Genomic DNA, 23794 nt, shown 5'->3' with positions numbered 1-23794 from the left:
CTTACACATGGCTGCAAATTTTTTCCCAAATATTTATAGTTCGAGTACACCGTAAAAAAAAAATATATAAAAAATTACGGGTGGAAAAACCGTTTTCACAGTGACAGGTTATAATGCTGTTCTTCTAAAAAAAAAAAAAAAAGAAAAAAAAATCGTACATGCTTTAAAACTGTCCTACACGCGGCTACAAATTTCTACCAAAGATTTGTGGCTTATATACACGCGAAAGAAATAATAAAAAAATTATGGGTGAGCACATTCAGACGTCCCCCGGTGGTAGGAGGTGACAAAAATATTTCAGCAGCGTTCAAGGGTTCGAGTAACGTCACCGCGCACGCACAGCACTACACCCGCGCTCGTTACGCGAGAGTTACTCTCGCGCGCGCGCGCGTCGCTCGATAACTTCGAATTCCCGGTGAGATGCTTAAAATTCACGCGATGCGTGCATATCATGCGAGGGAAAATTCGCGGAGGGACGTGTGCGCGCGCGATCGCGAACACGCGCGCCCTCTAGCGTGCGCGCATACGCGGGACTTGTTAGTACGGACTTGTTATACGATCCCGTCGAGTCGGTTAGTTGAAACACGACTGAGGGATCGTTTATCAATGTCGTTCGTCAAGGTCTTTCGCTAGATGCTCGATTACATCCGTAAGCGCCGCGCCGCGCCGCGCGCGCGGCTCTCTCGTGAGCGAACGGAGCGGCGGAATCGGCTGGAATGGCGAAATTTAGCGTGTGCCGTGTTTGTAAAAAGAAAGCACGGCGCCGCCGAGCCGCCTGGCCGCGTGTTCGCGATAACGATCGCACCCCCGGAAATTTATACACACAACGCTCGCGATAGCGGCCGGGCTCAACTCCGGGCTCCGGGCGTCACTTTGTGAAACAATTAAATCGATCAGACTATGATACACCGCGCGCATTATTATTCTCAACCGCCGCGCCGGCACGCCGGCGCGTTTCGCCATCTCGCCGTTTTTCGCAGCTCGATTGTTGCAAATCTCGTTGTTTTCTCGGCCGTTGAGATGTTGTTCCTTCCAGCGACGCGAGCGGAACGTGTCTCGCCTCGTTGACAACTCGCTCCTTTCGCGAGGAAACTTTTGTACCTAAACATTGAAGCAGGATAGCGGTGGTCCTTCTTCCTTCCTGGAATCACACGCCTGGCTTCGAGACGAAGTAAGTCGGGTAACATTCACCGGGCCGAAGCTCGTTAGTGATTACCAGCTGCTTGCTTCGTGTCTGCATACGCGTACACATTATGACTGTTAATTATTCGACTAATCTGTCATTTTGACAGCTTGATATATCGCAGTATCATAGCTTGTTCAAACACACACGATGCCAAACGAGCAGAAATCACTGTTCAGCGATTTCAGCTTCGCGTGTGCGCTAACCTTAATTGTGTAGCTTCGATTCCGCATTAACCCTGCGTTAACCCCTTCCGTCGAACTCGCGGTGTCGATGAACAATTTCAAGGTACGATATCACGGAGGTCGCGCTAATTGCGTGACGCGTTCAACCGCAGGCAGGCTATGCGCGAGCGGCAAGCAGACATTAAATTATCCGCTAGAGATTAATGACGATGAATGGGCGAATGAGACAACAAGCTTGCTCTCGTCGCTTTACGCGGTACCTTCTGCAGGCGTTGGAAATTTCGACAAGACCCGAACATTCGAGGCAGGTGAGAGGAACGAGTCGAGGAGCGCTGCTACCCGCGTCCTATGTTCCATCCTGGGATGCCCTCCACCCCCCCTCCCCCTCCTCCCCCGAGACTCGATGATAGTCCCACGAAAGAAAGACGACTCGGTCGAGAAAATGTAGCGTTAATCAACGATTACGATGTACCAAGGACGTTCGTCAAATAAGAGGCCGTTAATCCTCCGTCAAATTTTTCCCGCTCAGGGAATGGCCGGGATGTGACAGTGACGGATGCTGTGAATAGTCGCCGACGCAGAAGCATCGGCGAGAGTTTCGACGGGCGGGGGGAAGGGGGAAGGGACTTGACGAGGGCCTGTCTGCCACCGTCTAAACGGACAGTGTGAATCCAGCCTAATTCGTCGGCCATTGAAATATCTGACATCAGGCTCGCGTTTCCGCAGCAGCCGAGGAGCAGTCAGCAGCAAGGAGCGGGATGCAGGATGTCTCGTGAGATATACTGTCAGGTGTGTCGAGTCGTTTGTTGCACAGAACGTTTGACGAGTTTGACGAGAGCGCGGAAGTGTAGGATCTACTTAAAGACAGACGCTCACGACTCGCCATCCTTTGATAAGTAATCGTAATTTCGTGAGTCTCTGACTGTTAGTCATCTTGCGCTTGTCCTATCGGTATCGATCCAGCCGAGCGAATAACAGTCTTAAGGAATTATGCTCTTAATCAAAGGCAGTAAATAATTTATAGCTATGAACGCCGGCTGGAGTCTCGTGGATGCTGAGACTTGCTTCTCTAATTCAACCCTCCTTCAGCCTTCCTCCTCCTTGAGCCTTCACCTTGAAGCCCAACAACGCCTTTTTCATTGTTTCTCCTTAGCTTCGCAGCGTCGTACAAATCTTGAGTTTTTGATTGATGTTTACACAATTTGCAGTATCTCCGGCTCTTGCAATCCCTTTCTCTCCGCTGCCTTTTGAATACCCAAATTCTGTCGAAGTTTCCATCGTCAGGAGCGAATAACGATACCGGAAATATGAATGAAGAACATTTGTGAGCAAGTATCAATTATTTACACGCGGTATATTACAAGCTCGATGAGCAAGTGTCGATTATTTAATATTTGCTCATCGAACACTCTCTGTAGCGCAGGAACTTTCATAATATTAATAATTTGATAATTTTGAAATTCCCAAAGGTCGATAAGTTAACAAAAGTCAGGGCACTGTTACAGTAATATATTCTTGATCGTAAATAAAATAAAAATGTCTAATATTATTTTTTCTTTCGACGAATAGTTAGCGAGATATCGTAAGTTAAATGAGTTGAAAAAGTTACCAAGTTTTCCTTAAATATTCCAAAAAATACTAGGCAAATAAAAAAATGTTTCGGACAAAAGTTGTTAAAATTAATAGGCGGAGAAAGGAGATATAATGAAAAATTGGGTTTTCTATTTAAAAGAATTAAGTTGACCTTCAACTGACCTTGGAAATGCCCTCCAAATAAAACACTGATAATGCCGTTCTCTTTCCCCTTCGAAATCATGAAGCACGTGTTTTAGTTTTTTCTTATATCTCTCGTAGTTTTCGAGATTTTTCGTCTGTTACGTTTGAAACTTAGCACCCTGTATATAATCGAGAAGAGGAGTAAGAAAGATAACCAGCACGTCGCTACTTGAGATTAAGAAGGAAAATTAAATTCGGAGAGGGGGAATTGGAATAATCGAATATATATTAAGCGTTCTCTCGAATTCGCAGCGTCAAGTCGCGGAATTTGATTCGCACCGCGCCTTTACACAGGTACAAAAGTAGAAAAAAGAAATAGGAGAAAATAGGAGAGAAATGGAAGAAAAATAGGGGGAAAAAGACAAACAGAAAAATCGGCGAAATCCTCCCCTCCGCTCGACGTCGCCGCAACCGGCAAAAGTGCCCTCGGAGATTCACGACGCGGAACAATCCGACGAAGAGCGGTGCGCCCTCATCGCCGGTCCTACGCAGATCTGCCATCTCGGGTTGGTCCTAATCCCGCCGGGGATTCGATTTATATAAACGCGCGCCCGGTATTATTCATCGAAGAGCTTTAAAACACTCGACCGCGACGAGCGCACACGCGCTGCGTCATCTCGACACATGGCCACATGGCATTTCACACTGCAGTTGGCACGAATCCGCTCGTCCCGGGCTCCATTCGGCCGGCGAAGCCGAGCAGAAAAGCCGACTACCGACTTCCTACGTTCTTCTCCGTCGAGCTCGCGCGATCGCGCTTCTCTGTGCGCTCGCGGCCGCCGTGGTCGTCGAGTCTCCCCCGAGCCGGCTTTCCTCGCGGTTAAACGAGCGAAGCTTGATACTCTTTCTCGTGGCAACTGGAGGAGAACGAGCGCGATATGAGACGAGTGCGCGAGCGCGGCAAGAGGGCGGGGGGGGGGAAGGAAGGAAGGCGAAGAGAAGAGAGGAGAGAGTAAGAGAGCGAGAGCGCTTGGAGAGTCCTCGCGATGCATCTCGAGTATCGCATGACAACAGGTAGAGCGAGACTAGCGAGACTGGACCCTCCGAAGAATTCAGCTACCGGTTCTCGGCCTGAGCTAGTCGTCTTCCTCGATTCGAACAGGGTCAAGAATGGTACGCACAGTCGCGCCTTTGAGGAGCGCTCGACCGGCGCGACGCGACGTGCAACGTCCCGGAAGAAGAAAGAAGCCAGCCCAGCTAGAGAGAGAGAGAGAGAGAGACACGCTTGTAAATTTCAATCAAAGAGCCTCGCTCGCGCTTGCTCTCGGCGGGCCGCTTCACGCGCCGCCGATGAGCGAGGATAATCCCGTCGGATTAAAGGAGGTGCGCTCCGCACATAAATTCGAACGTCTCAATTCTCGATAACCATAGGGGCCGCCGCCGGCCGCTCGAGAGGGAGGGGGGAGCAGAGACTGGGCCTTATTCGGATGCTAAATATGCCTCTCTAATTTTCTCTAAGCTGAAACAGCGCCGGGACGTTGACACTGGCATGTGAGGAAAACGATGGGATTAGAAGGGGGGACGCAGTCGACGTCCGCTGTGCGAGCGCAGAATGACCGATTGATTATCAATTCTCAGCGCTAAAAGCAATGTTATATGCTTGTATAAAAAATGGAACTTGGAATCGAAAGGACGCGGACACTTGACGGTTGTATTATTTTGGTTGGACGAGGTAAAACGTTTAGGAAGTCTCTACGGGGACTTGTTAATTATTATGTTGAAGTTATTTATTAATGAAGTGTTATTTATTTATTTATTTATTTATCGATATCGATGTATCTCCATCGTAATATTGCCAACGCTTCGGCAAGAGCTTGCGTTATTTTGGACGAGATAAAACGTCCAAAAGTCTCTATAGGGGATTATCAATTGTTTATTAACCTTAAAAGCTATCGTCAAATATCCACCCCAAACCAACTTTTCTTGTTTTGCTTATAGCAAGATATGTGCGAGAAATGATCTGTTTTGTCATAATGTTGTCACTATTGACATCGTGATACCAATAAAATTGATATCGTCAGTGTGGTTTTTTTAATAAGATAAATAATTCATACGGGATGAAATTTCACCCTTTGGTAGCCCTTTAAGGAGTTAATGAAGCTTAAAGCTACCATCAAATATCACTTCAGGCCAACTTTTCTTGTTATTGCCTGTAGCAAAAGTACACGCGACAATTGATCTGTTTTACTATAATATCGCCTCTACCGACATTGTAAATAAATACCAATAAAATTGCTATCGTCAGTGTGGTTTTTCAATAAGATCAAAAGTTTGCATGGGATGAAATTTCACCCTTCAACAGCCTTTAAAAAAGGTTAACGAAGTATCATCTACTTATTCATTCTTATCTTCATGTATCGTAATATTGCCAACACTTCGACAAGAGATTGCATTACCTTGGACGAGGTAAAACGTCTAAAATCTCTGCAGGGCTTATTAATTCGTGTGTTCGATTACTGATCGATGAAATATTCATTTACTCACTTCTCTAATCTCCACGCCCATCTTAATACTTGCCAATATCTCGGCAAGGAAGTGTGCCGAAAACCGGCGGTGCCAGTTGCTCGGCACAAAAGCGCCGGAGCTGCTGCGCTCGCTTCGATACTCCACGGGAAAAACACGCCGCTTAGAATTGGAAACGCAGAGGACGCTAAGCGTTCGCTAAGCGCGCGGAATGAGAGCCGCGTTGTTCGCGAAGTTGGTAGCGAAGGCGCAGACATGTTTCGCCGAGAAGATCGCGAGAGCCCTCTCTCTCTCTCTCTCTCTCTGTTCCGCGCTGGCTCTCGGCTGCGGTCCCGGAGATACTTCTTTCCGCGCTGCGTCTCTCCATTTATTCTGCCTGCATTCCGCGGGATGCGCAACGCATCGGTGCGCGTCGTACTTCAGCCGCCGCTCGCTTTCCGCGAGAAAAGCGGAGCGCACGTGTGTATCGCGCGCGCGCATGCGCACACACACACACATAGGTACGCCGCGCGAACTAATCCGCGCGGAAAGCGCGCGAGCATTCCTCAAGGATGTTAGCGACGACCGCAAGGGATCTCCTCGGAACACGCGTCTCTCGCCTCAGGTATCCTCCTCGCGCCCTCCCGAGCGCAGCCGACTATTCCTCCTTCGGTTCGTTTCTCTCCATTTTTCGCCCGCCCCTCCTGCTCGCCTCACCCGCTCGCTCGCCCGCTCACACGCTCGTACGCTCCACGTAACGTAATCCGAGAAGATTACGGAGCGAAATAAACATGTCAACCTCCCCCGCGGCGCTGCGACGGGGATGTGGGTTCGCGCAGCGTCTTTATAGACCGCACGTAGAGGATATCGCCTTTCTTTTCTCTCTCTCTCTCTCTTTCTTTCTCCCCAAACTCGTACCTACGTACGTCGCGCACGACGTTCGAGATTCCTCAGATACCGCTCCTCCCCCGCGCGCCCCTCGCCGGCCGTTACTCAGCCGACGGCAGATGCGTCTAGTCCGGTTCACACGAACTCGATCGGTCACGCGTGTCCTATCCGCGCGCAATCAGGACCTCGGGATAGGTCATCGCGGTTTGTTCTTCCTTTCGTCTTCCTCCTCCTCCTCCTCCTTCTCCTCTTCCTCGCCCGCCCCTCTCCGTCGTTTCTTTCTCATTTTCATCAGATCGATCTCGACGACTCGCGCGGCGGGAAGAAAGAAGGGAAGCTGATACGTGACGTGGTGTGAAGCGAGCCGGGACGCGGAAAGCCGCAGGACTCTCCGAGGACTCTCGCGCGTACAAATTCGTGCCTACCTGCGGCGGCGGGATTCGATTTACGCGCCTCCGCTCGAGGGCCGCGACGTGTCTCAGGATTCTTCAAAAGCGACTCGCTATTGTCGCCGCGGGGGAGGGCGCTCGGAAGGGGGACGCGTGTGCAGGTGTTCGAAGGACTCTCACTCGGCCCCGCCGATGTAGTTCTCGATTTCTCAGTGGTTATTAATGGGGCCTCTCCGCGATTCGTACGGCCTGGCCGCGTGCGCTTTCCGCAATTTCGCGGAAGTATTTCGCGGAGCCGCGCGCTCGCGCTCTCCCTCTTCCCCCTCTTCCTCTGTCGGCTCACGTAAGGAACCCATTTCATCCTTCTTGTTTCCCCCCGTCGGTATTTCAATCGTAATGCGCGCCGAGCACCTTTTACTCAGTATCGCATAAATTATCCGCTCGCGAGCGCATCGACTTCCATGAGTCGCGCGCGCGCGCGAGCGAGGCTCAGCCGGTGCTAGAGCAGGGGGGAGGGGCGAAACCCGGGGGTGGCGGCGCGTGCTTCGGCTTCCAACATAAAGTAAGCGTAATAACTCGGGAGATCAAAGGGCCTCTCGCGCGCGCCGGAGCGAGGTGCTTTAAAAGAGTGCAACCCGTAAAATCGAGCGTCGCGCGGTATCCGCGGGATTCCCTCTCTCTCTCTCTCTCTCTCTCTCTCTCTCTCTCTCTCTCCGCGAGTACTTTGCGCGCAAGGAAGGAAGGAAGCAAGGGGGTACCGCAAGGAGCAGCGCGATGTCGCGACTCCGGGGATCCGGCCGGCACAAAGGATCTTTGCAACTTGTAGCGCGAGGCGGATCAAAGGATCAGGAGCGCGGTTGCGAAGGAGTCTGTCTTTCTCTCCCGCGCACTGCTCCATCTACCCTCGCGGCGCTCTTTCCTTCGTGGCTCCTTTCAAGAGCGTTTCGAAAAATCACGCTGATGCGATCGTGCCGGTCGAATTGCACCGCAAGAAGAACCCTGGACGTGGTTTCTCTGTTTGCACCGCTCGCCTCTGCCCGGCGAGATAGTCTTAACGCGCCCGGTGTAATCAGGATGATGGTTTCGCTTTTCTTCAGCGAAAGCGGAGAAAAGGGATTGCTCGAAGTGATGTGGCGATGAACGAAGGAAAGCTGATGCCTCCTGATGCGAAGTTAATCCCGTTCCGGCGAGCAAATAGTTTTTCTCCCTCTTCGGTTTTGTCCCTCCGGATTTTCTTTTCCGGATTTTAATGCAAAGCTATCGCAGTAGGTAGGTCTTTCGCTCTTTTCTGAATATCAATAAGTTGTGAAGCGATAAGTAATGAAAAATATAAGGGGATAAGAAGCAGGTGGGAACCAGCCGGAAAATGTCCGGAGTTTCCTGACGTCCGTGTGAAATCATTCCCGTTTCTTCTCAGAAATCGCCCGTCCGCTCCTTTCCGAAGTTTCCGCGACAGCGGGAGACGAATTTTGACGATGCAACAGATTTCTCACCCGCGACATGCAAACGGATGTGATTGATTTCTGCCTGCTTGTGGTTGTCTCAAGATATTATCCGAGAAAAAGCAAAATTTCCTTCTTGCCAGATTTTGAAAGCGCTATATACTTCGAACAAATGTTACAGACGAGAGAGAGAGAGAGAGAGTGAGAGAGCTCTCCTCGGATATCGGTGACAAATTCGAGGCATCACGGGCAGATTATTTTTGTCAAGCCCTCTGTATATTTTCGTGCACCCGAATCGTTCGCCTTGATTGAGCCGTTGCGCGATGACGTCGCCTCGCGTTCGTCGGCGTCGGCGCGCGCGTCGCGCGTGTTAATCCGCGCCCTCCTCCGCGAAGCACCTAAACTCTTGATAGCTCTCCTTTGAAAGGCGAAGATGCGTGTGCAACTACTGACCGTAATGGCCGGCAGTTTGACAGGCGGCTCGCACACAAGCGAGTTAACCCCGTCGCTCTCGCACGATCCTCGGCTAATCGAGCGGGAAGTTGGCGATGTAATTCGTCGGCAACGAGACAAGACCGGACGGGGCTTTGCCGACGAGTCGCGAGGCGAGTCGCGCGGAAATACACGGCGAGTGCACGCATCGCGATGCGGAGTGCTCGATCGGCCCACACACGAGTGTCGCGCGCGAAACATTCGCCGTCGAGCGCGGCGTCGTGTTCGAGTTCGACCCGTCCTGATGTGTTCTGTCTTCCCGCAGAGCCACTGATAAGTTCTCTCGTCCCGCGTGAAGAACGAACGTCTCTATCTGCGCACCGGGGGGGCGGTGTTGCCGGATGGCCGAAGCAGAATTTTTGCCCAACTTTTATTTAGGAATTTTCTCTTTACTATCTTGCAAAGTACGCAAATGTTCAGGTTGTCAATTAAAGGAGTTTCTAGACGTGGTCACTGACAACTTGATAACTATCGCGATTTTTGCAAAATGGTACTTGATTTTTCTTCTTAGTTTGATCCGATTAATTTTCACAATTTTTCCGTTTCCAGAAGATCCTGGACATCCATCTGTACTTCACATATATACGCCGGTTTTGAAGGCATTGAAGGCCAAGAGCATTTTGAATTACCTTTTTTTACAACAACTATCGGCCGATTTTTATAACACCGGTACATCATTTCTTGCTTCGATCTGTTTTTATTATAAAAATTTTATTATGTAAATTTTTCATTATATGTATTCTTTCTTACTATATAATCCTATTACTTCATCTAGTTATGAGAAAAAAGCGAAATAAAAAATGGCCAGAGTGTGCTATCTGGTATATATATATATATACTAAATAATAATTAACGATAATAATCAAAATAAAACTTACCAGAAAACTCTGGAATTAACTCCCAGGCTTTCCAGTATTTTCTTATTACGCCTTAGGCATACTTTAAAATCGTTATATGTTAAATATTTCTATTCTTAATCCACTTAAAGTAATCTTATTCTTGACCTCAAAACATAAAATGTGAAATTGCCTACGTTCTGCATTTATCAATTATACTCCATTTATTTCTTTGCGACAATAGGCTTGTCCTTTTCTGCTACATCTATTTAACTCATATAATATGTTAAAGTGAGAAAGACATGTTATCTGTACATGTTATCTCGCGCAAAAAGAAAAGTAACTCGTCAAATCGTGATTTTCCCCAAAACAATTCCCCAAGTAAAAAATCTTTCCCTAAAAATTTTTCCCTACAGAAGTTCGTTTCTTGAAACGTTCGCCAACAACGCAACAAAATCCCCCTTTTTCGGGGAAAAATCCCCGAATCTGGTAACACTGGCATCGAGAGTTGCGAGAGCAGGCATAAACGCGTACAATTTCGGGACGCCTCAGAAGATGACGCTCAGACTTGGGAAATGCTGCAGTTCCGAAGTGCTCAAGGTGGACACAAGCGACGCGGTTCTGAAGCGCTCATTTTGGTATCTCAAGACGATGTTCACGCGATTGACGACTCTCGAGAGGACTCAAAATCGCTTCGAGGCACAAACGAGTTCGAGTTTCGTCGGTAATTTTCGAGAGACCTCCAAGAGTGACGCTTCTCGGACAGCTTTGGAAAATGCTGCGGTTCAGAAAGAGTAAATGCCTCGCGGGAAGGAGTCGCAAGCAAGTACAAATGACGCGCTCCCGAATTGCCGATCTTGAGGCTCATCGTCTCAGAGAGACGATTGGCAGGTCCAGAAGAGACTATAGCTTGGAATCATTTGAGGTGTGAACGGTCCGACAAAGAGAAAGAAAAAAGAAAACACAAACGCTGCTCTCTCTCTCTCTCTCTCTCTCGAGTGGCTACTGAAAGTCGCTGAGACTTTGAGGAAAAACGACTAAATTAATCATCTCTATTTCTCGTCACACTCCGTCACTTCCTTTGAAAGACCGCGCGAAAATGAAACGAGAGACGCCGCAAACGCGCGCACGAGCGGACCGCGTTCGAAGTTCTTTTTTTGTCGTTCATTATGCCGGACCAGGTTGATATCGGCGCATTCGCCGAGGTGGAGCGAGGCGAGGCGAGACTCCGCGTCGCGCCGGCCGGCCGCTCTCGCACGAGCAGCGCTCTCGCTCTCGCACTGAAATACGCCTTCCCTTTGCTCTTTGATCGTTTCATCGGCCGCGCACGGAGCGCGAGCCGTAACGCGGCTTTTGCCGCGTGTAGCCGTCTCGCAAAGAGCGCCAAAGAACGCCAAGGGTGGGTGGTGGTGGGACGCTGAAAATATATATACCGCCGCCTCGCCGACGACGATGACGACGACGACGGGGACGACGATCGCGCGCGCTATAGCGTTACACGCCGACGCGCCTTTTCCCCGTGGAGGATCAAACGCTGCAGCGGCGAGCCGAATAAACGCGAACGCCCGCCGCCGCCGCCGCCGCCGCCTGCAAGTTATTTGACGTTTTTGCATGAATATAAAGTACAATGCGAGTACGAGACCGCCCCGGGCGGCATCTCCGCGACTGTGCGCGACGGCGAGGATGCGCACGTGTACGCATGAGAGCCGGAACGTCGCCGGACGCCATGCGAAGCTCTCTCTCTCTCTCTCTCTCTCTCTCTCTCTCTCTCTCTCTCTCTCTCTCTCTCTCTCTCTCTCTCTCTCTCTCTCCCGTTTCGCTTCTCGAATCGGATCTCTCGTCTCTTCTCCTCTGGCGAGATTTCAAGCTAGGAATGCAACGATAAATCGATATATATATCGAGAGACAAATATCGAATATTTATCGATGTTTCTTTGTCTCCGATAAAATCGATATATCGATATGAATTTTTTTACCGATATTTCGTATTTTTCAGTTACAGCTCTGGGGGCGGCCTATTACGGTTCTACGACCGAGATGAAAATTACAAAAGCGAGTGAATTCATATCGCTGGAATATATTATATTATGTAATTCGGTCGATGTCTAGTAAATTCGTTCATTTTCATCATTTCCACCTCAGTCGTTGAACCGTAATAGATCTCCTGCTTCATGCACGCGGTGATCTCCGGCAAACGACCGCGGTTTATTATATATTTACTAATATTTTCTAATAATAAATATCAATATTTTCTACTAAGAATATGACGAAAAATTATTTTTAGAAGATCTTTTTGAATTTTTCGTGTATATCCTTATGTATATACATCTTTCTATCGATATTTTTCAAAATTATCGATATTCGACGTTATCGACGGTTCTGAATGACGATAATATCGTTATCGATATTTTGAGAAATCGTTGCATCCCTATTTCCAGCCGCCTTCGGGTACGTCGTCGTCGTCGTCGAGACGGGGAACGATTGCGACCCGTATAGTCTCTCGACCTTATCCGCGCTGATAACAAGTCCCGTACACACGAGGATGCGCGCGAGAGAAGGAAAAGCCGTTCGCGACGGGTCCGCAACGCCGTACAGTTTTGTCGCAGCGTGACGACCCGGCGCCCCCCTCGCCCCCGCGCCGACTTCCTCCTTCTTCTACTTCTTTGTCCCCCGGCTCTTCGACGGGAACGCGACGACTCGTTGGAAACTTGATGCCTCGGTGTCCGCAGGATCCTCCGGAGGATTCGGGTCGCTGAGATTTTACGCGCGTACACGTGAAGGGATGTGCGCGCCGTTCCTTCGCTGCGAATCGAGTCTCGTGCAAGCTCATCGCGTCAGCGTCAAATTTGTGTTGAAAAGTGTGGAACTCTACGCCAATTCGATATGTCAATCGGGAATATCAATCCTTGAAAGCTACCATCAAGTAATCGTCTCAAGCTGATTTTTCTCCTTATTGTTTGTACGTCCGATTCATCGAAACTGAAAGAATTTTCCATCGCTGCGACTAACGGGGGGAGTAACAATTTTGCCCGCAGATCCGGCGGAACTAGCGGCCACACGGGAGGGGGGGGTGGATACTGCCCGCGGAGAGGATTGCGAAGATGCTGCATCGGCGGATGCCGGAGGATCCGGCTCGGGCCGAGCGGGCTCAGCTCGAAGGTAAGCTTGCAGACTTCCTGTGCTCTTCCGTCGAACCTTTTGCGATCGAACGTCGAGGTCAGTTCCCGGAGTGCCGTTGGCACAGATCGTTGAATCGCGATCGCGAGGCGGTTCTGTTTGCGTCCGCGCGCATTGTTTCGTTACGTCGCACGCGATTGATTCAGACGACAAAACCGTGTTCTTTGTTCCAGATCAGGAGCGGAGCGCGGCTGGCCTCGAGCTGGTGATCTTTCGGTGAGTCAACAAGACTGGATACAAAAAGTGTAAAGTGACGTAAAGATCCACGCTGACGAGTGTTTGCGCGAAACGTCCTGAAAGTCAATGCGATTTATCGTACAGTTTCGCGTGCGTGTGTACGTGTCGTGTTTTAAACGAGAAATACTGCTCGTAAACAATTCGGCGATCGCCTCTTCAAACGCGACCGTATACGATGGGGATATTTAACTCTGAAAACTTACCGTCAAATCACATCAGCCTGACCTAACTTCTCTCGTTGTATTGTTATATAGCAAAGTATGTGCGAGAATTGTCCTGGTTTATTACAATGTCGCTATCAATAGTGTGAGTAAGTACCAATAAAATTGGTATCGTCAGGGTGGTTCTTTAATAAGGTATAAAATTCTCACGGGGTGAAATTTCACCCGTGGTAGTTTAAGGGTTTAAGGGTAAAGTATTTCACGAGTTTGCTCCACTGATGCAGAATATACGTTTCGTAATATTGCTGAAAGCACAGAAGAAATTCTTTCTCTGGCTACGCGACGAGGAAGGTATATTTTGAGACTAGCGAATGTTCTTCCTACAGAATAACCGTTACTTGGAAGAAAGTGAGCCGAAGAAACTCCAACTACAATTTACCAACTATAGTTGTACAGTTATACAGATTACAAGTTTCATGAGATGCTCCTCCAAAGGGAATGTATTCTTTTCTTATTCGTATTCTTGGCTAAAAGTGTATAAAAAGATCAACTGAAGCGAGTACTTGCGATCGAGAGTAACCTGGGAAAAGGAGAGTAAAGGGAAACAGATCGCTCTCTTTTCATCAAAGTGAAATGACATTTTTCCGTATAAATTTTCCGCTCGACGCGTGTTCTCCCTTCGACGGTTACCGTATGCGCGCGCGGTTTCGCCGTACCGTTATTATCTCGGCAAATACGCAGGCAAGAGAGAGAGAGAGAGAGAGACTGAAACGCGCTATCGCTTTCCACATCATTATCTCCATCACGTCTCGCGTATTAGCTCTCTTTAAGGATCACTCTCCCCCCTCCCGCGGCTCTTAGCCGCGCGTTATCGGGCGATCAAATAATCTCGAAGCGCTTAACATCTGCCCGTCGTGCAAATCGGCATTTTATTTGGCCGCGTTTCGATTTCTATCGGCGCTGTTCTCCGGCCAGATTACGCCAGATAAGCCAGGCATCCCCCTTGAAGACCGACCGATCGATCGATCGATCGATCGATCGATCGGGCGAGCGGCACGTCGAAGACACGGCCGTTTCGCCACCGCAGAAAATCGTCGACGCGTGAATGTGTTTCTTTTTCGCGCGGCGCATCGGGCCCTCCCTCCTTCTCACTCACTCCCTCCCTCTCTCTCTCTCTCTCTCTCTCTCTCTGTCTTTTTCTCGGCGCCTTTGTGCCCGCGCGCCGTAGCAGGTAGGCGCTCCTCCGTGTTCTCACGAGGGCCCCGAACGAGCCGGCCGCAGATGGATAGGGCCCCTGCGCGTGCCAGGTGGGCCTCTTTCGACGAGGAGCGAGGTCCTCGAACGAACGAATGAACGAACGCAACATGATGTGTTTCCTGCGAGAGCCGGCCCGATCGAAACCGCGATACACGGAGGGGCGCTCCGCGCTCTGCGTGGCGGCCCTCACTTGGTCGATCCTCGGCGTGAGATAAGGCGATACCATACCGAGTTTTTAATGACCGAGGTACGGAAAGGGCCGGCGGCGCGGAGGGACCGCGCAGGGGACAGCCGCGGGCCTTCTCCACCCGGCCGCCTCACGCACTCGCCGCACGTAGCCGTCGGACTTCCTGTCTTCCTCGGCGACGGCGACGGCGACGGCGACGGCGACGACCTCCGCGACATGGTTCGCTCCTCCGGTCGCGTAACGGAAACCGGGGAAACGCGTGCACTCGTGGAAGACGCCGGCGCCGGCGCCGGCGACGGCGACGGCGGAGGCGTCGGCGTCGGCCACGTGGAATGATAGACGCCCGTGAAATCGCCGGCCCGACACGAAGAACGTGAGCAATGCGCGCACGAATGCGTATCCTTCCGCGAATAATATCGCGTGCGAACGGTGTATTAACTCGGCTCCTCCGACGCGGATCCCGTGGAGATTCGAGAGTGCAGGTTTCGCGTAATAGTTTCGCCCTCCTCGCTGCTCGCCGCCCCCTGCGGAATATGTATCCCAGCGTGATATTTTTATTCATGGGCAGTGGGGAGGCAGAGAGAGAGAGAGAGAGAGAGAGAGAGGGAATTTTCAACGAACGTATTACGAAGCGCGCGCGCGCGCGCTCACGGCAATGAAGCTGAAATTGCACGTTCGGCGGAGGAGTGCACGGCTGCGGCGGAGGCGGAGGCGCGGGCGAGGAGAGCGGTGTAGACTTTATAAATTGCTATAAATTGCCGGCTAAAACGTATCGCTCGATACGCCTGGAGACCACCCTGCCACTCGAATCTTGTTATTCTCATTCGCTTAATCTCCGCGCGATCGCGCAGATCACGAGCTACGTAAGATAATCGGCTGGGACCTACGCCGAGGATGAAAGGATCAAACGACGAGTATTCGTCCAGTTTGCTTGAATATTGATTCGCCGCTGGTACATCAGTGGTGACATATTTACCTGTTGATGTGTTTTTTTAGACAGATGGTATTTATTAAGAAAAAAAAAAAAACACTACAGCACTATGTAAATAGTGAATCTTACGAAACAAATTTCTGTTAAATACCCAGATTTCCGGAGGAACGTGCTTTGCACATTTAATTTCTTTCTTTAATCGAGCGGAGACGCTTCTCGGGAGGAAAGATTATTCTCGACTCGCGAGTCGATCTGGCTTCCTCCGATCCAAACACGCTTGCTTTCTTTATCGTCGCGTTAACTCGGCCAGTGCTTTTTTTCCTCCGCGCGTGCGCGGCTTTGGGGAAACGTGCATTCCCCTCATTGCAAAATTACTAAGACTTCGCTGCGAGTAAATATGTCATCGGTACTCACCTCCTGAAATGCTCCTGATATTTTACATATTTCTCTCCCTCAGTGCCCTTCCCCCCGTAACCCCGCTTACGGAGCGCGTTCATGCACTTTGACGTTTATTCTCGAAAATCGAACAGCTCTTCTCCCGCGGGAGAGCGCGAGGAGGCATCCACCGGCGGCGCCAGGAAAGAAACACAGATCGCCTCGGTGCGGGTAATTATTTTCGCGCAATCCTCAAGCGGAAGCGAAGGGCAAGCGCCGTCACCGGCGGCACGGTGCCTTGACGAGGAGGAGGAGGAGGAGGAGGTGGTGGAGCAAGCGAGAAGAACGACAACGACCACGCTGGAGAGAGCAGAGCCGAGCTCACAAGCTGTCGGCGACGGGAATATTCAAAGAAGCGCGGCTTGTCACGCTCGATGTATTTACAGAAACGGAGCGAACGGCGTCCCGTGAAAGCAGAAATAAAGGGATCCATTGGCATAACGCGCGCTCCGCTCCGCCTCGCTTCGCTTCATTATTTTCGAGAACCCTTCTCCGCGCTGCGCTGCAACGATCATTAAGCGAGAGAGAGAGAGAGAGAGAGAGCTTATGGACAGAGAAAGAGGAAGGGATCGCGCTCGCGCGCTGTTAATAATGTCTACGACAAAGTCAAATAAGGTCTCTCCTTTTCAATCGCCGTGAAAGCCGGCCGTCGAAATGTTTAGTCAGCAGCTGGATCTGTTCACCGTAATCCCTCTCTCTCTCTCTCTCTTTTTCTCTCGTTCGTATTGCTTCACCGGGTTATTTATAACGATGGGATCACACGTCGCCGCGGATTGCTCCAGATCGCGTCCCCGCTTATCGGCCGGTCCTCCCGTCTCGCGTGCCAATTTTTGCGGAGGATATGCGCGGATTTTTCTGTGTTTGTATGAATGTGTGTGCGCGCGCGCGCGCGCGTTATCGCGCGGAATTGGCGGGCGCTCGAGCGCGGCGCGATAATTAATTAACGTTTTATCTGGCGAAAATGTTCCAGCGGATGTGACGTTTCGTCTCGCGCAACGAAGTAGCAATTATTAATCCGGTGCCGCTGTCATGATTAATGCATTCCAGCATCGCCGTTTAAAGAGATAGCGCGGCATTATTAATTAACGCGGCGCAACGGCGGGCGCCCCGGGGCGGCGTAATCTGAGCGCGGCCGACGCGGCGGCGTTTTCCGTTCCGCGACACGCCGAGGCCGCGCGATCTCCTTCTTCTCGTCGAGGCTATCGCGGGGTCGCGCGAATGTCACGACTAACGATTCGTGGCTAATAAACGCGGCGGATAGTCGGAAGCGCGAGGTTGGCGATTCGCCGGGAGATAACAGCGCGCACTTTCAGCGCGACGTTCCGCGCGCTGACGCGATGATACGATTGTTACCCGCCGGGGTGCCGTCGCGGAGGCGGAGGCTGCGGTTGAATCGATCATCGTCCACGATGAAAATTGCCGATCAGAAATCAATCGCGTGTAATGGCGTCTCATCGCGAATCGCAGTCAAATACGCGCTCAGCGCGCGCCGAGAAATCGGCAGAGGAAGCACAGATGTGTAGCCACGGCGGCAGCGGGGATTTCCTTGATTAGCGGCGTTTGATATCGTCGCCGCGCCGAAACTCGATTCGTCGGCTCGTTAGCTCGAACGTCGGTTAAGACAATCGCGCCGGCGGAAACAAATGACGGCTTAACGCGCGAGAAGATACTTGAGAACTCTCCGAGGCTTGTTATCTACCGATTGATCGTTACTTGAATCTTGTCTTATATGAGACGTTCGGATTCCAAGCTCGAGTGGGATGCGGATTTCTCAATTGAGCTGCGGTTGGATGTAATGTCGTTTGATTTAATCGAACGTGCCGAATTTAAAATTCCTCCAAACTTGAGTATCTTAGAACTCATCAAGGCTCGCTCATTGATTGCCGATATTTGAATCTTGTCTCACAAGAGACGCTCGGATTTGAGGCTTGGGTCGGATGAAAATTTCTTAATTGAGTTTCAATTATAGATGTAATGTCGCGGCTGTCGTTTGATTCGATCGAACGAGTCGGATCTAAGATTCTTCCAAATTTGAGTATTTTAGAAATCATCAAGGTTCGCTCATTGATTGCCGATACTTGAATCTTGTCTCGCATGAGACGCTCGGATTTGAGACTCGAGGATGAAAATTTCTCAATTGAGTTGCAATTATGGATATAATGTCGCGGATGTCGTTTGATTTGATCGAACGAGTCGGATCTAATATTCCTCTAAATTTGAGTATTTTAGAAATCATCAGGTTCGCTCATTGATTGCCGATACTTGAATCTTGTCTCGCATGAGACGCTCGGATTTGAGACTCGAGGATGAAAATTTCTCAATTGAGTTGCAATTATAGATATAATGTCGCGGATGTCGTTTGATTTGATCGAACGAGTCGGATCTAATATTCCTCTAAATTTGAGTATTTTAGAAATCATCAGGTTCGCTCATTGATTGCCGATACTTGAATCTTGTCTCGCATGAGACGCTCGGATTTGAGACTCGAGGATGAAAATTTCTCAATTGAGTTGCAATTATGGATATAATGTCGCGGCTGTCGTTTGATTCGATCGAACGAGTCGGATCTAAGATTCTTCCAAACTTGAGTATCTTAGAACTCATCAAGGCTCGCTCATTGATTGCCGATATTTGAATCTTGTCTAGCATGAGACGCTCGGATTTGAGACTCGAGGATGAAAATTTCTCAATTGAGTTGCAATTATAGATATAATATCGCGGATGTCGTTTGATTTGATCGAACGAGTCGGATCTAAAATTCCTCTAAATTTGAATACTTTGGAAGCTCGCACATTGATTGGCGATACTTGAATCTTGTCTTATATGAGACGCTTAGACTCGAGGCTCGGATTGGATGCGGATTTCTCAATCGAGCTGCGGTTGGATGTAATATCGTTTAATTTAATCGAACGAGTCGGACCTAAAATTCTCCCAAATTCGAATACTTTGGAACTCATCGAGGCTCGAAAATTAATTGCCGATATCTGAATCTTGTCTCATATGAGGCGCTCAGACTCGAGTCTCAAGTCGGATGCGGATTTCTCGATCGAGCTGCAATTATGGATCTAAAGTCGCGGTTGCCGTTTGATTTAATCGAATGGATCTGACTTTAAATTGAGACCTCAAGAACTTACACAGGAGCTTTGAGTAACGACAGTGGTTTAAATTCCCCGGAGCGAGTCTCACTCGGAACGTGTGCGAGTCCGCCCGAAGCGACGGTGAAAGCACTGCTACTCGAAATCGAAAGTAAGCGCACCGAACTTTGAGCAAGTTCTTATCCCATACGAGCGGACGACTTTCAACCGGAATATATTTCTTCTAACAACGACGGAGCAAAATCAGACTCACTTTTCCGAATTCGCTCCGTATGAATGAAAAGCCTCGTTCGGCCCCGAGTGGCTCGGCAGCGTCACTGCACTTTCCCGGCGAAACTTTACACCGAGGAATCCGGGGGACGTTCGCCACCTTAGCCGAACGCGCTAACGCGCTCTCCCAATTTCAGCCGTTAAAATGCCCGCCCCTCGCGACCGCGTTTCACCCCTAATAGCCGAATCGCGAAGCGTCCAGCCTCTCGGCCAGTTCGAAGCAGCCACCGCGATTCCCCCGATGGGCCTCGAATCGCTTTTCCGTTTGGAAAAACTCGACGCCCCCGCGTGATCTCTCCGGATCTCCTCCCTCAAATTCGCCAGGGTGACTCAAAGCAGCTCAAAGGAGACGCACATTGCACTCATCGGCGCATAAATCGCCGCCGCCGGTAAGCCGCGCCGGAGCGGAGACCGGAGCGGTCTGACAGAGAAAAGGGTGCCTGCTGCTACCTGCAACCGCACCGTGGCAGAATTACACAGTCAAGGCTGGCGCTTTTGCAACAAGCCATTATTACACCCCTGCTGCAACTATACAACTATAAAAGTACGTCGCATCTGCTACTGCTTCAATTCGAGCGACGGGAGGAGACGACAGTCGAGACCGAAGAGCACCCTGAGCCTCAGCGGCGCGAGGTCTCCCTCCCTCTCTGCCAGTCCCAACGAGCGCTGCGCTCCAGCTCCCGGGGTTGCCTTCGCCCCGGTAATACTTGCAAATCGCGATTCGACTTCGCACACACGGCCGGACGTAGCGCTTTACGATCGCGCGGCCGAGAGAGCGCGCGATCTTCGGCCGCCCGGGAGCCGTTCATCGACTCGCGGCCGTACTTCATTTTCGCCGCGTTGCGAATTACTTCGCCCGCCGACGGGGGTTGCCGCGAGGGAAGTGGATCCTCGAGCGAGTGTACGAGTCGCTCGCTCAAAGGGAGCGCCTCGCGCGTTTTTGCGCGACGCTTCACGCCGCCGCGCCGTCGCTGCCGCACAAAGGAGGAATATAAACATCGGCCCGAGACGAGAGAAGCAACAAGTAATAGACGCTGTCACGAGGGCTAACGCCGCTGCCGCGTTGATTTTTCCGTGCTGCAGCGCTCTCTCTCTCTCTCTCTTTCTCTCTCTTGCTCCGTGTCGCGCCGACGCGCGTGCTTCGCGGATTATAGTCGTTCCGCGCGAATCCGGTAGTTTCGTATCGGAAAGCGATCGCCCGGCGGGCCGCGCGTCGTAACGACTCTGGTATTTCGGCGGCGGCGAGGAGGCGGCAGACTTTACGACGGGGGCCGCGAGTTTTTAATAGGCTCCCGGCGACTTTCGGAGCATGCAGATGCAGCGCGCCGGGGTTAAACGGCGCGCGCGCGCGCGCGGGGCGGGGGAGCGGCTTTTGAAAATGTGCAGCCAGCGGAATGAATCGCTAATGCGCGGCGCGGGAAAGCGCGTGATAAATCGTCCCGATTAATCGTCCCGAGTGTCGCGCGAGCGACTCGCGAGACTCTCCCGGCCATCTTGGTCCCCGGGGGAGAGAAAAACGTTCGAGCGATATCGCCGCGCAGCGCTTTTCATTTTCCTCGTCTTGCGGCTTTCTCTCTCTTTCTTCCGGTTAGCGCCGAGAGGCTCTTTCCGGCGCGCCGCCGCGCGCGAATCTCAACGCGACGATCGCCCTCGCCTCGCTCGGCGGGTCTGGTCTGAAAACGACGTCGCGCTGTTTATGGGCGTGCGCGAGAGGGAAAAAGAGAGGCGGATGTAATCGCGCCGCGAAGGTGCGCGCAAAGGGTGATTTTATTCGCCCTGAGCAGCGTCTGAAATCTAGAAGCCGCTGCTAAAAGTTTCTCCTTGGACGCTCGACGATTTTTATTCGCCCGGCGTCTGAGGTTTAAAAGGCGCGGCGGAGTGGTCAAAGTTGAACATATCCAGCTTTGCGGTCGCAGCGACCACTAGACGCCGCGTCTTCTAAATTTCAGATGCTGAAGAGTAAAAGTCCATTGTCTGGGACCAGCTTTTACCGGCGAATTCGCCGGCGGACTAAGAAGCTCGCTCCAAGGGAATAAAAGCAGCGCACTGTGTAACCACGCGTCCTTAAAATTACCTTAAACGGCGCTGCTTTTATTCGCTCTCAGCAAGCCTTCAAAGCCTTTAAATTCCAATGTGAATTCGCTGCTGGAAACTTCCTCCACACGCTGGAATTTGGACACACTCAGCTCTCTGTCACTGCGACCGCCAGACCGCTGGCGAGTAAAGAAAGCCTTACCTACGATGTGCTGCTCTTTGCCTCGTCTCTTTTTCGCTTCAACCTTATGCCTCAAGATAGAAAAAGATGAAGTATATATAGGAAACAGGTAGCAGCAGGTATATTTTGTAGATCAGGCTGAAAACTCGAGCGTCCGGAGGAAGTTTCGAAGGAGCCTGCTCCAAGGGAGTAAAAGCAGCGCCGCGTAAAACAGCCTTTAGGACTTCTTTCTCACACGCTATCGGTGGACGCTTCCCGGTGGACGAGCGCAGGAGGACACGCGTGGCTCTCACAAGCTGTGTGTTACGCAAGCCGGGTCGCTCGGTATATCACTTACTCGTGGATCCGGTGAGCGACGGCGCTCGGTGGTTATCCATAAACCGGCTGGCACTTTAACCCCACTGCACTGACACTGGCGGCGTTATCATCCTCGCAAGTTCGTTACACCGCGCGTCGTAACGTCATTCCCTCAACCGTGTCGCGACCATCGGACGTCTCTTCGTCTTCGACGACGACGACTCGCCTCGTCCAGCCGATTATTATTCCCCGCTCTCCTCGAGGGAGAGGAAGAGAAAAGCTCTCTCTCTCTCTCTCTTCTGCGAGAAGCCCGACGACGAAACGGCGGGCACAGCAGGATCCCTCCGTCAGGCCGCGAGTCCGCGGAAGAATCGAAGCCTCCCCCTCGGACAGACGCGACGCGCTCGCGAGAGAGGAACCCCCACGGCTGCCCGTCTCCGTCACCCTCCGCGTGCGCGAGTCTCCGCGGCGAGTCCCGAGTGTCGCGCGCGCGAGGACGACTCCGGATCAGCGTCCGTCGGCAGACAGAGAAGCGGACAGCGAGTAAACACCAGAAGCCCCAGCACGCGCGGCTCGTGTCGGCCAACTGACTCGTAGCGCAGAAACCTGGAGGCCCTTCGCCTCTTGGGCGCCGGTGCTGGGCGACCATGGCTGGTGGTGGTGGTGGTGGATGTTGCTGGCGGTGGTGGAAGCAGCAACGGCGGTCGCTGCGATGGTAGTGGTATCGGCGGCGGCGGTGGTGGTAGTGGTGGTGGTGATGGTGGCGGTGGTGGTGGTGGTGGTGGTGGTGGTAGTAGCGATGGTAGTGATGGTGGTGGTAACGGCGGAGGCCGATGCCTCTCGACGGTGTGCGTGAGCGTGTGTGTGAGAGAGAGAGACAGAGAGAGACAGAGAGAGAGAGAGAGACAGTTGATGTGTGCGTCGGTGCGCCGGCGGAGGCGGAGAGAGGCAGCTAAGAGAGGCAGGCAGGCTGGTGGGAGAGCGCGTGGTTGCTGTTCCCGCAGTCGTTGCTGCACGCGCGGACGCCGCGGGTCGGCGGCGCGGCGACAGCAACAGCAATAGCAACGGCGGCGGGCGATCCGTGTACAGAGAGATGGCCGCAGACTTTGTTAAATATTCATCCGCAGCCAGGCTGTCGTGTACACTGGCAGCGGCCTCGTGGCGGAATATTTGTCCAGGCCGCTTGTTCCCCGATTACTCGGGGGAGTCCGCCCGGGCGGGGGCGAACTCTCGCGCGGAGCGGCCTCTCGCGCGCGTTCGGCGGTCGCCGTTAGGAATGTAAGAGCTCGCGAATGATTAATACCGGTGGCTGGTGTAATTCCGCGCCGGCAAAAATCCGGCTGGGCCTGGTAGCGAGAGAGAGAGAGAGAGAGAGAGAGAGATCGCGCGCTTTCGCGTTTTCGTCGAATCGAGGGTCGAAGAAACAGCGAGCGAGTCCGGTAAGAGGGCGGAGTAACACGCCGGCGAGTTCCGCGCGGAGCCATACTTCTGCCTTTGACAGCGCGAGCCGGCTCAGGTCGGGCGTGGAATCCGCGTTTCGCGGCGGCCGGCGCATATATTTGTTTCTTCACCAAATAAATACGGCCGGTCATTTATTTACGGTGGCCCGCGCGCGTCGTTCTCCTTTCCGTCCGCTCTCCCTGTGATCGGGCCCCCCTCCTTCTCCTCTTCCTCCTCCGCCGCTGTCCGCCGGTTCGCTCGGCCCAACGTCGATGTGAGCGTACCTGTCGCGCGCACAGCGCGCACACCCGGTCCCGATAAATAAATATTGACCGTCGAGATGGGCACCGCAAACAAATCCATTAATAACACAAGTTTAACCCCCGTCGCGGAATTGCACGCGTTTACTCGCGGAATCGCGGCGGCCGAGCGAGCCGTGGGAAAGGGGTGCGGGCAGCA

At 51.8% G+C, this 23794-nt stretch overlaps 1 protein-coding gene across 6 annotated transcripts in view; it reads right to left on the bottom strand.

The window, feature by feature from the left end:
- LOC105181075 (netrin receptor UNC5C) overlaps positions 1–22503 on the bottom strand; it is a 72027-nt gene extending 49524 nt beyond the window's left edge. For 5 of the 6 annotated variants that reach the window (XM_025302166.1, XM_025302170.1, XM_025302169.1 and 2 more), the window contains exon 1: positions 21936–22503. The gene's annotated coding sequence lies outside the window, so the exon portion shown is untranslated. Of the gene's footprint in view, positions 1–21619; positions 21638–21935 lie in introns of those variants that run through there. The other variant, XM_025302167.1, reaches the window with a different exon arrangement.
- Positions 22504–23794: the final 1291 nt, after the last annotated feature.

This window comes from Harpegnathos saltator, unplaced genomic scaffold (genome assembly GCF_003227715.2).
Source record: "Harpegnathos saltator strain DR-91 unplaced genomic scaffold, Hsal_v8.6 scaffold47, whole genome shotgun sequence".
Taxonomy (NCBI): domain Eukaryota; kingdom Metazoa; phylum Arthropoda; class Insecta; order Hymenoptera; family Formicidae; genus Harpegnathos; species Harpegnathos saltator.
The sequence above is the reverse complement of the archived record's forward strand: the minus strand, read 5'-3'. Positions and strand labels throughout refer to the sequence as shown.